The sequence below is a fragment of the Mus pahari genome, chromosome 10 (assembly GCF_900095145.1).
Source record: "Mus pahari chromosome 10, PAHARI_EIJ_v1.1, whole genome shotgun sequence".
NCBI lineage: Eukaryota > Metazoa > Chordata > Mammalia > Rodentia > Muridae > Mus > Mus pahari.
The window spans coordinates 113191775-113204565 of record NC_034599.1 but is presented as its reverse complement, the minus strand read 5'-3'; the positions used below and the strand labels follow the sequence as shown (position 1 = coordinate 113204565).

At 44.1% G+C, this 12791-nt stretch overlaps 1 protein-coding gene and 1 pseudogene across 1 annotated transcript in view; both read right to left on the bottom strand.

The window, feature by feature from the left end:
* Myrip (myosin VIIA and Rab interacting protein) overlaps positions 1-12791 on the bottom strand; it is a 172308-nt gene that overhangs the window by 152071 nt on the left and 7446 nt on the right. The window lies entirely within an intron of this gene.
* LOC110328454 lies at positions 6669-7343 on the bottom strand (annotated as a pseudogene).

Below are 12791 nucleotides of genomic sequence, written 5' to 3'. Positions count from 1 at the left end.
TGTCTCTCTCTGTCTCTCTGACTCTCTGTCTCTCTCTATTCAGTTTTCACTTAAGAAAACATAATACTTGCAAAATAAAAGCTAACACTGAAGCATGTGCTCAGGTAGCCCCCTCAAACTGCGTCTTACTCTAATACACATAAGAGCATCTTGAAGGGACTCGTGCCAAGATAATAGCTTGTTCCTATTAAGTAGATAAGAAAAAGAGGTTCAGACTCCCTCCAGGTGACAGGAGAAGAAATCTAAATTCAGGAGCATGGCAGGAGGGAGACTGCCTAACAACCTTTAGCCGTAGCCTGGCCTGTTGCCAGCTTCACACACCCAGCTATCCTTTGGAGATGCATCTTCTGTTGGCAGGGGGTTTGGAGACACACGCTTTAATTAAAACACAGCACTTCAGGAGTAATTAGAGTGTGTGGCGGAATCCTATTGACAGGATTGCAGGGACCCTCAGCATTACCTCACCACACAGCTGCACCTGTAAGAGGCCCCAGGAGCTGGGAGAGCTGAGACAGTGGTTTTAAAGAGAGTCATGTCATCTGGGTATTATTTCAAGTTTTATATGGAGTCTTCTGGGTATTTATTTCAAGTTTTCTCCTTCATTCTCAAAACCCAAAGGCCAGACTGTATAGCATGGTATAAGTTAGCTGGCCCACAGAATCAATCAGCCAGTCTCCAGATTCCAAACTCCCCCACACTGCTTGAATCACAACTCGTGCCCAGAGCTGCGCCAGACTAAATGGAGTCGGGAGTTAAGCACAGACAGGGGTGGGAGGTGAGGCGTGCATCGTGCCAGGCAGCCTTGGGCACCTTCTGTAGCCCATCTTTCTCTTGGAATCTCAATGACGAGTTTAGCTGTCAATGGAGAACAGTGACCCACTGCAAGAAGTCACTACACCTGCAGCGCTGTGCCTCTGGCCTCCTTTCCAGTCTCTTTCTTATGAACTTGTTCCTTTGGCTTTATGAGATTCTCTGTAACCCCCTAGATAACACCCTGTAGGGAGACCTGAACAATGTTGCATGTTTGTCCAGGAAAAGTAACAACTTGGATACCATCAAGCAAACTGCTGACAGTTTGATGGATTCAATCTGCATGCTCCTGTGTGTAGGTGGTGTCATCTGATGGACCCTTTCTCACTATCACCTCATCTCAAGGACACAGCCCACATGGGCAGCCCCGGCTCCTACTGACTGGGTCACTCTTCATCTACTATGCATTTTTGTGGACCCCCACTCCTGCTGTGAATCTGGGTTGATTCTAACTCTTTGCTATTTTACAGAGCTCCTGGATCAAACCTTTGGGCCAACATATGTTTCCCATTCAGGTCTCATTTTTCCTTTGGCTAGAAGTAAAGTAACTAGGACTGAGGTCAAAAGCAAGAGGCTCCTGAGCCATCTTAGAGACCTGTCTGCAGGGAAACAGGTTAGGGTGGATCTGCCTCACTGATAAAACAGACCAGCAACAATGTTCTCACAACTAAACCATCCCGCTTGTGTCAACAAGGATTTACACTAAAATCAGTTATCTGCTTCAACAGTGAATCCCAAACTACCTTATAAATCTGTACAAAATGAAACTTGATTTGCTGCTGACCAGACCTTCAGTTAGTTCCCACATGAGAAATGGGTGTTCTGATCTCCCATTTCCCTGGGGCTATACCACATATATTGGTGGGATTTTCCTCAAGTTCTCTTGACTATTCACCCAATGTAGGTCTTAAGTACCGGCTTGTCTGTCCTCCCAAGACCCAAACATTATTTTTCAAACCCAGTTGGGAATAGCTCATCTCAAAGGGTCAAGTCCGCCTCCCTGTCTGACTGGCAACCAAGTGAGCCACTCTGGTTTTCTACCAGGAAGAACGGAGCTCTGACATCTGTTGATGACCCCATGAGCAGCCCCTGCATGAAGGCAGAGATGAGGGAAGAAAAGAGAATGTGTACTAGTTTCAGCCATGTTCAGGTTGTCCCAAGGAGGAAGAAGACATTGTAATGACTCCCATAATAATAAATACATTCAAAGCCAGACCTCACAAGGGACAAGGGACAAAGGGTGGGAGGGGGAGCACAGACCTGCCTGGATTGTTCTCTATTCTACAATCCCCAATTTCGAAATTTATAGAAACAAGCATCAGAAGAAAGGCTTTTCCTCTGATCAATAGACCGCCAAAGGCTTTGCAAATCAATTCTAACTTCTTCCTTTAACTCAGCTGCAGATAATTAGTCTTGGATTATCATTTCTTGTATATAAGAGACTCAAACCCTGACCAACACATTCCCACAGGAATAGTCCCACCATCATTGACTAATATGACTGCTGCCAGCCACAGTTGGTCAAGTGTGAAAGTAGTTAACACTACTGAGCTGGACTTTTAATTAAATTATAATGAACTTAAACATTATTTAACACTCAATTCGGCTATTAAAAAACTCTTGGAGATATTTGTGTATGTGTGTGTGTGTGTGTGTGTGTGTGTGTGTGTGTGTGTATACATGTGGGGGGGGTTCTGGTATATAGCTGTGTTTTCTCTACTGTGTATATCATGAAGTGTTGGATACAATTACTTTATTATACTTATACAATTACTTAGATATAAACCAAGTAATTATGATGACAGTTTATGCTTGAGAAATACACACTAGATTACAAATAATATTTGGAACAAGGAGAGAAGTGTGGTGTCATTGCCTGTGTTCCTGAGGCTCCAAAGAGTAAGTGAATGTATTATCTTACCAAGAAAATAATTTTTTATATTGACTAACACCAAAGCACCAAGTAGAACAGGTCTGGGGAGAAAAAAAAATCAGAAATCAAGAGCTTGGCTTTCAAAGAGTTGCACAACCAGAGGAGACATTGAGTAAGGTGCACGCACAAGAGAGCCAAGAGAGAAGCCTAGTCTAAAAATATAGGTCTGGGGTTGGCAAGATGGCTCAGTGGGTAGATTCGCTTGGCACCAAACCTGACAATCTGTGTTTGATCCCCAGGACCCAAATCATGGAAGGAGACAGAGTTCTGAAGAGTCACTGAATTCCTGCATGCATGTGCACACAAAGATAAATAATTAAAGAAGAAAGAATGAACCGGGAACCCAGTCAGTCAGGATAGCACATGCCTGTAACCCTTCCACAGGTAGCCTGGGGTACATAGACCCCTGTCTCAAACAATAAAAATAGAAATACAGACTTAGAGTTCACTGACATAAGTGGGTATCGCTACAAACACCATGAGGTCTTCAGGAGGGAAAACAAAAAGAGGCCAACGTGTGGCATGAAACAAGGATGTGACCTGTGGAGAGGTTACAGGTCATAGGTGATACAGAGGTTATAGGTCATAGGTGATTCCTAGATGTGTCCATCAGAGTTGCAGGAGAACACAGGAAAATTGGAGAAGCAATATTCAAACAGATGAAGCTAAGAAGCTCCGGAGCGAGCATTGATTAGGTGTCAACACACACATCTCAGAAGCTCAGAGAATCCTGAGGGTCAGTGGAATAGAAGCAAAGCCATTATAGCATGTGCCCTGCTGAGACGGAGACCGTCAAAGACACAAAGTAGTTACTAAATCAGCTACAAGAGACAAATTACAATACAAAAGGAGATGGCTAGGGTGGTGAACTCCCATTAAAAAAAAAAAAAAAAAAAAAGCCAAGTGTGGAAGTGTGGCAGGGACTGAGACCAGGGATGCCCGACTGGTGAGGTCCAGGCCAGAGAGGTACCTATCTCAAAAGAAGGGGACAGTGGGAGATGGCGGAGTGCTATCAATACTTATATAACCATGGAAAAAATTAGAAGTCTTATACACACATGTAGGATTTAAGTTTGACCTAAAATAGAAATACTGATGTACAAATTCAATAGAAGGCCAGTGACAATTAAAGACTGGAAATGCTGAAGATGAAAATGAATTTGGTTCACATTAGATGTTTTAAGGCTAGTATGGATGTTACCATGGCTGCATAATAAATGCCAGGGACGAGAAAGGGAGAATGAAGCTTTTGAGTAAGGAAAGAAGACATAGGACCCAGAGAGTGTGGTGTGTGTGTGTGTGTGTGTGTGTGTGTGTAAAAATCAATAAAAAAAACAGCTAGAGTACCTAAGAACACAGCTCTTCTTGCCTGAGACTTCACTTCCCATGGCTCATTTACCTATGGTCAACCCTGGTCTAAAAGTATTAAATGGAAAATTCTAGAAATCAGCAGCTCATAACTTTAAATTGCATGGTATTCTAAGTGGCATGATGAAGTCTATTCTAAGTGGCATGATGAAGTCTCGCACAGTCCCACTCCATCCCACCTGAGGCATGAATCATTCCTTTGTCCAGTCCCCACAATCCCCGTGAGTCACTCCTTAGCTGTCTCGGGTCTCAGATCAGCTGCTGCAGATCCCAGGAGCTTGCACTCATGTGACCTGCAGTACAGGAGGAGTGCTGTAAGGGGGGGGGGGTGTAAAGACAGATTTCCTCCACTGTGTGGCAACACCACAGGGTACAGGGGAAATACAACATGCACGAGTGGATTAGTTTTTCTCATTGATATGATGAAGACACCTGATAAAAATGAAGGGTCAGTTCATCTTGGCTCACAGTTTGAGAAGACACAGTCAACCAGACAGGGATGTCACAGCAAGTGCAGCATGAGATGGCTGGACACATTGTACCCATAGTGAGGAAGCTGAGCAATAAACCTGGTGCTCAGCTCCCTTTCTCCTTCTCCATCCTGAACCCCAGTCCACGGGACAATGCTGCCCACGTTTACAGGGGCTCTCCCTGCCTCAGTCAGAACTTTTGGCAAATACTCTCACAGGCATGCACACACCCTCGTAGACACACCCAACAATGTGTCCAGATCATCTAAAATCCAGTCAAACTGCCAATGAAGGTTAAACCACCACAAATTGACACCCAAACACATCACTGTGAATCATAGCACCCCTTTCCTGACCTTCAAAGGCTCCTGGCTATCTCACAACATGCATTCTAAATTCACATAAGAGCCCCCACATCTTCACAGTCCCAACATTGGCCAAAGTCCAAAGTCCCTTCTGAGACTCAAGAAGAACTCTACACCATGATGACTAGAACATCAAAGCGCAAATTACAGACTTCTAATATAGAATGGCTCAGAGCAAGCACACCCACTCAAAACAGAGGTAAGGAGGGGACAGCAGGGGAGATCAGCCCAGAGCCCAGCAGGGTACACTGCACCCTGTAGGTCCATGACTGGCATCTGGAGCTTTTGAGTGGCAGAACTGAAAGGTGAGGACTGACCAAGCCTGTCAGAGCCCGGATGATGTGCTATGCGCCTCAGCCCAGATCTCTCTCTACTCAGGACAGCAGGTACAATGTAACCAGCAGCCTCTGGCTCCCTGTCCCCACCAGGTTACACTGTATCCTCAGACCATGAACCAAAATAAACCCTTCCTTCCTTAAGCTGCCTTTTGCTGCCTGTCTTGTCACAGCAGTAAGAAAAGTAACTACACAGGTTCAGTGCTGTCTAAGGCTTCAAGCACCTCAGCAGGTGCCTGACTGAAGCCTCACAGATGAGGGGGATCACTGTATCAGAACACCCACCCAGGAGGATGGTGAGATAAAATCAAATATATTAATAAGTAGGCACAGTTCACACCTAAACTTGCAGGTTAGGGATAAACAAAACAACTCCAGGCTTTATTGATACCTCCAAATGGTTTCACAAGTGAGAGAAAAATATTCTGAGCTCTGGATGGTAAAAGTAAGAGAAAAAGACGAGGCAGGAAAAGGCAAGAAAAACTCTGCCTCATTAAACACAGACTTAGAAACAAATGCATTATTAGAAATTAAGAGGGTCATATGCAAATTAAACTAAAACTCAGGTAACATGTGGCTTTGAATATACCACAGCAATCCAAGGCTCAGGGCTCATTGAGGAAGAGATCCAGGCACAGGGCTCACTGACTTGTAGGAGCCAGAGGTGGTGGGCATGTTTGGTCACAGTGGGGCAGCTGCACCTGTGAACTCACTGGGGATTGACTGACAGCACACAAGACCTGTGCAAGCTCAAGCCAGACAAAATCCCAATAGGGAGAAGGGATGTGGGCATTAAGTCTCACCCCTAGCCAAGTATCTACTTGCAAGTGATAGATGCTGAGCGGGGTCAGTTTTAAGGGTGTGTGTGGTCCCTGCTGGGTTGACCATGCTCCAGTGGAAGGGACAAGAGTATAAGCACAGATTGGACTTGATGGATTTAAAAAGAAGATATAAAATATTTTAAAAGAGCACACAAAATTGGGCAGGTAGGGAAAAGAAGAGGGGTGTCTAGGAGGAGCTGGGGGAGGGGTGGATATGGTCAAAATTCATTTATGAGATTCTCAAAGAACTAATAAAAACCAGAAATAAACAAAATAAATAAAAAGAAATGTACAAAGCTAAGCTGAAAGAACACAAAGTAAAACTAGTTGATCTCTATAGACTTCTTCATGAAGAATCAAGCTGCCAAGATAACTAAGGAATGGAGCATTTTAGTGTCACGAAGGCCTAGATGTGAGCTGACGGACTAATAAGTATTTCTGCAACCGATGACTGCCTTTCCAGGATAACACTTAAGTCTTAAACTTGTTTTGTTTTGTTTTTCTAAAAAGAGGGCAACTGTCAAAGGCTTGTTTTATTTTAATGACTGATCCCAGTGAGGCCACAGTCAGACCACGATGTGCAGACACGATGTGCAGACACGATGTGCAGACACGGATGTACAGACACGATGTACAGACAGACGGAAGCTTTCTTTCTTGGTCTCTTCCTCCTTGGGCACAGTCTTGATGCTCTCTTCCTTTTGGGCCTGGAGGCATCCCTCGCAGTGCTTTCCTGTTTTCTTGGTCTTAGACCTGTGAGTCTCAGCCTGAACAGCCAGGAGCTTCTTGCTGGCCTTGTCTGCCTTCAGTTTGTAGATGTGCTCCATGAGAATCTGCTTGCTTTTGAATACATTCCCTTTGACCTTCAGGTACAGGCTGTGATACATACGGCGGTCAGTCTTCTTAGATTCCCGGTATCTCCTGAGAAGCCCGAGTAGGATCCTTATCCTTCTCATCCAGGTCACCTTCTCGGGCATCCGAGCGTTGGCAGTACCCTTCCTCTTTCCTATGCCCTTATGCCTGCCCTTCCGTCGGGCCAAGGTGTTTTTCCAGCATCGAGCCTAGGAATGGACAGTCACAGGCTTCCCGGTGATCAACCCATCTTTGATCAGCTTCTTGATCTATTGACAGGAGTTAACATTGTCCATTTCATTGGTCTCATTGGGATCCAACAAGACCTTCTTTTCCCCACAGCGGAGAGCACTAGAGACAAGCCTCTTCTGTGGCCTGAGCATACTCATAGCTGCGGATACGGCAGTGAAAGGAAGTCTTAAACTCTTAAAATGGCCATAAAACAAATGTCAAAAGATTTTAAGAACCTGGAATCATGTGGACCCATCCTCGTTGTATTAAAGTAAAAAAGAAAATTAAAGTTCTGTATTTTTAAAAAAACTTCTAAGTCATAAATCAAAGAAGAAAGTATAATTGACATGTTTAAAATATGTGAACAGAAAAGTAACAAAAAAAAAATCACAAAATATACGGTTGCAAACACCACTGAAGCAAAGGTTAGAAACAGAATCTGGATGCACACACAAGATAAAAGGGAAAGTCGATGCTTTTGCCATCTGAAGAGACTTTTAAAAGCCTGCTGAGCATGGTGGTGCACGCTAACAAAGTCAGTCCTTAGGACAGAGAGAGAAGGATCATCATGAATTCATGGCTAGCCTGGGCTATATAGAAAGACTCTGTCTCAAAACAAAAGAATTAGAAGGAGAAAGGAAGGAAGTGAAGGAAGGAGGGAGGGAAGGAGGGAAGGAGGGGATTTTAAAAAAATGAGAACAGAGATTAATAAATAGAATGATACAGTAGAGAGGAGAAAGGCAAAATTTGGTTCTTTGGTAAATAAAAATAATTTATGCCTTTGGAAAGATGAGGAAGGGCCCAGGCTGGGGATCGGAGGAGGCATGGGCAGAGCCCCCTCCTGCTACAATCCTCCTTTCCCCAACATCTGGAAGGTACCCTGAGTAGAAAGGAACGCACACAAACAGCAACTGTATGGAGATGCTAACCAGAAGGGCAAGCATTGGATATCTGGAGCTGTGAAAGGAAGGAGTCTCACTTGGGAGGCACAGAGACCTCAGGGGAAAGTTCCCACTGGACCACAAAGCTAGAAATGCCCTGACCAGCCTCGTAAAGACTTGGGTCAAGAATGTAGTCATGGGGGCCATTCTAACTGTTCTAATTAGAGAGGAGATTAAACCACAGAGGCTGTGCTGTGTATCAGCCCAGTAATCAAAATTCCTCATGATTAGTGTGGTGGTTTGAATGAGAATGCCCCCCCCCCCATGGGCTCATGTATTTGAACACCAAGTCTTCAGTTGGTAGCACTGTTTGTGAGAGTTTAGCAGGAATAGCCTTGCTGGATGAAGTATGTCACTGGAGAGAGGCTTTGAGAGTTGAAAGACACATTCCATTTCTAGTTCACTCTCTGTCTGCTTCACGCTTGTGATTCAAGATGTGAGCTCTCAGCTTGCTGCTGCAGCAGCCATGCCTGCCTGCTGCAGTGCCTCAGCCGGGATGGAGCCATAAGCCCAAACAAACCCTTTCTTCTATTAAGTTGCCCTGGACATAGTGTTTTAGCACAGCAGTTTTTTTAAAAGTAGCAAATACAATTAATAACTTGTTTTTCAAAGGAAACAAAACAATGGAACCGCACTTATGTAACAAGAAAGCAAACAGCGGGTGCCATGTTCCCTGAGGTTAAAGGGACACAGTGAAATGAAACTGGGCATGGTAGGTCAAGACAGAGTTTGAAGACACATGTTCGCACAGATCTAGCTACATAATTGCTACTTTTCTCATCCTGTAACCAACTCACCTGACCAGAAGGAATCTAAGAAATAAGTTTAAAGGAATACAGTCAGAAGCAGTGGCAGAAGGGAGGAGCTGCAGGTCACATGGCATCTGCAGTCAAGAAGCAGGAAGTGATGAATGCTGGTCCTTAGATCACGATCTCCTCTTGGTTGTCTAGAGCTAGCCCACGGATGCCGCCACCCTCATTTAAAGTGTGTCTAACATAATATAGAAACTCTGTATGCTCAGAGTTTGTTTCCATGGTTATTCTAAATTCCAGGAATTCCAGTTCCTGTGAGAGGAACTGTCACGGACTATGATCAGAAAGGAACAGTAAAGAGGCTTTGGTTGCTTTCCCTCCCGATTCCTGCAACACAACCCCAGCTTTTGGCTCTCGGCTTCCCAGACTACAAGACAACCCTGAATTCCTAACAAAAGAAGTCTGAGAGCAGCACACAGCTATCTGAGCTGCTCGGATCCAGTCAAAGAGCCACTGCTTAAGGACTTTGACAAACAGCCAAGATCCCAAGGCCAAGGCCCCTCTGGCCTCCAGATACCCGTCCTTCCCCAAAGGTCTGCTCAATGAGACTAAATTATCAGACCACAACATGGCTATGCTCATGGAAGCCAGAGAGCGCACATCTGTCTCCTCAATGACAGAACATTGTAAATCGAAGCCACAAAGTGGCATTCCATAGGGTTTTTCTTATCTTCAATGAGTGAGACATATAAATATACAAACTAATTTATAATCATATAGGAAGAATAACAGTTAAGATAAAAATAATAAGGACTAAGAGAAAGCTCAGAGAGCAAAATACTTGCCACATAATCATACAGACTTCATGATCCCCAGAATGTCAGAAAAGTCACACAATGGCACATGTATAATCCACACAATGGCACATGTATAACCCACACAACGGCACATGTATAACTCATGTACTGGGGAAGTAGGCACAGGCAGACACTTGAAGTTCACTGACCAGTCAGCCTAGCAGAAGTAGAGAGCTTGAGGAAGACCCTTAATATTGTGTACACACACACACACACACACACACACACACACACTTGAATATACAGCTTCATAAAGCACTCTTGACTCTCCTTATAGAAATGTAAGAATTCATTCTTAGGTACGAAGCAGGTACAGAGTCTCTTTGTGAAGGACTTGGACACCTCCACGCCATTGACCTTCCTAACCTTCAAACTGCATTGTGCTGCTCTGGTCTCCCTGCTGCCAGCAGCTGAGCAGAAACCCTACCATGTAACAGCTTTAACAGCACCACTGCATTAACTGTGGTCCTCTGAATTCTAAAAGAAGAGACGAGGGGAAGAACCAATTGCTCGATGTTAGACTCCTGGATCAGGAGAGGAAGGGTGAAGCCTGGGGGAGCTGCTTCCGAGTGTCCTTGTGTGCAGCTCCGCCCCCTCACAACCTGCCCCCACTGAAGGCTCTGCCAAGCACCTGGCCAATTAACAAACACTTACCCATTCTCCCAAACAGATAGCACTCAAGGAATGGTTAGCCAATAGAAACGATGCTTAGGCAGGCAAGCACCTGCTACTTTTAAAACAACAGAATGGGGACAAGGATGTAAGTGGACAGCTCATTAGTGAGTGTTTCCATGTGATGATACCCCTCAGGCCAGGAAGGTTCCCAGCCAGTGGGGTTTGAAAGCAAAGCTTTTTCAACCCTGCATCCATCTGGACAAAAATCAAAAGTCTGCTGGACAAAGAATGCAGCACTTTTAGAAGCAACTGCTGAGTTAGGGCGGGCTTTAATTTCCTCCCTTCTCTGCTCACCGGTAGTCCTATATAACTCATGTGTCTTATCTTAATCAATTAAATCATGTCAGTCTCAAATCCCACATCGCCTACAAGTATCCTACCTGGACAGTCCTGCCTCCAGCCTGCTCTTCATGACTCCTGATCAACTGATACTCTTTGGAATGGGTCAGGCACTGTTTGGGGTTCTGCATATTTATCGACTTTTATGAAGTTACCCTCCAATATTATCCACTGAGCTCACAGAGATCCACCTGCCTCTGCCTCTCAAGTGCTGGGATTAAAGATGTATGCCCCTGAAACCTTGATTCAATTGAAGAATCAACTCAGTGGGAACAGAATGGAAGGAAAAGTGGCTTTCTGAAAGTGGAGGCCACTCTGTGGGTGGGGTGCCCAAAACCACATTCAATAGTAAAAACATAATTTTATCCTTGAAAAAAAAATATGTGATTTCTCATACTTTAATCTCTGGATATCATATCAAAATTAATTAATAGTGTCTTGCTCAACTTTAGGAGCTTAAGAAAGGTATAAGAAAGGAACCTGGTAACAGTAAACAAAGGAATAATTTTAAAAACAAAGTCAAATGCTCATTGAAAGTATAACACTTCATAGCATGCTAAAGCTCTACTCTGAAGCATTCTCTTTATTCTCTGTAGATCTCTGAACACATCATTGTAGATCAAAGACAGGGCCACGAACTCGGGGGTGAGCTACTAATACTACTGTTGCTCTATTATGCTGGAGGTCCAAAATGTTATAAATAACTATAAAGCCAAAAGAAACAATATCAACATTATTGTGGCATGTTTGGCTTTCTACAAAAATATTCAGAAAAAACTATAAACCAACAAAGATGCTAGGAGAGAAACATACAACATGTGATGGTTAGTCTTCATTGTCAGCTTGTCAGGGCTTAGCACCACCCAGAAAACACACATCTGGGGTGCCTGAGAGGGAGTTTCTAGCCTGGGTTAGCTGAGGCGAAAGATACCTCTGAATGTGTGTAGCACCATCCCACGCGTGGCCCAGTGTGAATAGATAAAAAATTGGGATCTGGACAGCCGTACCCCTCCCGCTCTGCTTCCTGATGCAAATGCCCTGTGACCAGCTGCCTCAGTTCCTGCCACCAAGACAGACGGTACCTCCAAGCCATGACCCGGTCTTTCCTTTTGTATAAGTTGTTTTGGCCCAGTATTTTTGTCACAGCGCAAGAAAACCAGCTAGTACACAAACTGGCTCCTATACATTGGCAATAACCAATTAATTGATGTAATTATCTGCAAAAAGATCCCACTGGAAAGAACAGTAAAGCCAGTGGGTTGCTGGGGAATGGCGGACTAAGGTACGCTGTGCACACAGGACAGAATACACCATTACAAAGGCAGGAACCAATGATTCTGTGACACTGGAAAACTTCAAAACCATAACTAAGTAAAAGAAGTCAGAAGCAAGGTGGCATTTATTGTATTGCAGGATGATCCCAGGTATAGGAGATACCTGGGCAAGTGCACAGACTGTTCGCTGTTACAGGTGCTTTCTACGAAGTGAGGAGGGGGCTGCTGCTGGGCAGATGTTTTCTTCTGAAAGTAACAAGGATGTTCTAAGGCTATGAGACTGTGCTGTTTATTTACTGTATGCCCTGGGTTTACTTTGAACTCTGAATTATAAGTGTTAACTGAGTGAATTGTGCCAAGTATGAATTATACCTCCATGCAGATGTTAATTTTAAAATGATATAAACAACTCTAAAGCATCCAATACAAGTCCCTAGAGCTTCCTGGAGAATGTTACAAAGCTTCATTATCATCTAAAAGGAACGTTTGTTGAGAGATCCTATCCATGAGTAAGACATGCCAACTGAAAAAAAAGGATGGAAAGTGTCCTTTCTGTAAACTACAGATTCAAGGTAAACTATGGCAGGTCTTGGGGGGGGGGGAGAGGTGGGGAGGGCAAGGTGAGAATGAGAGGGGCAGAATTGTTTAAAATTCATATTCCAGTGTAAAGGGCCTGGAGTGGATATGAAAGTTTTGAAGAAAACGTTTTAGGTGGGATGATTTATTCCAAAGTTTTGGTAATTAAGTAAACTGGTATTAACCCAGGAA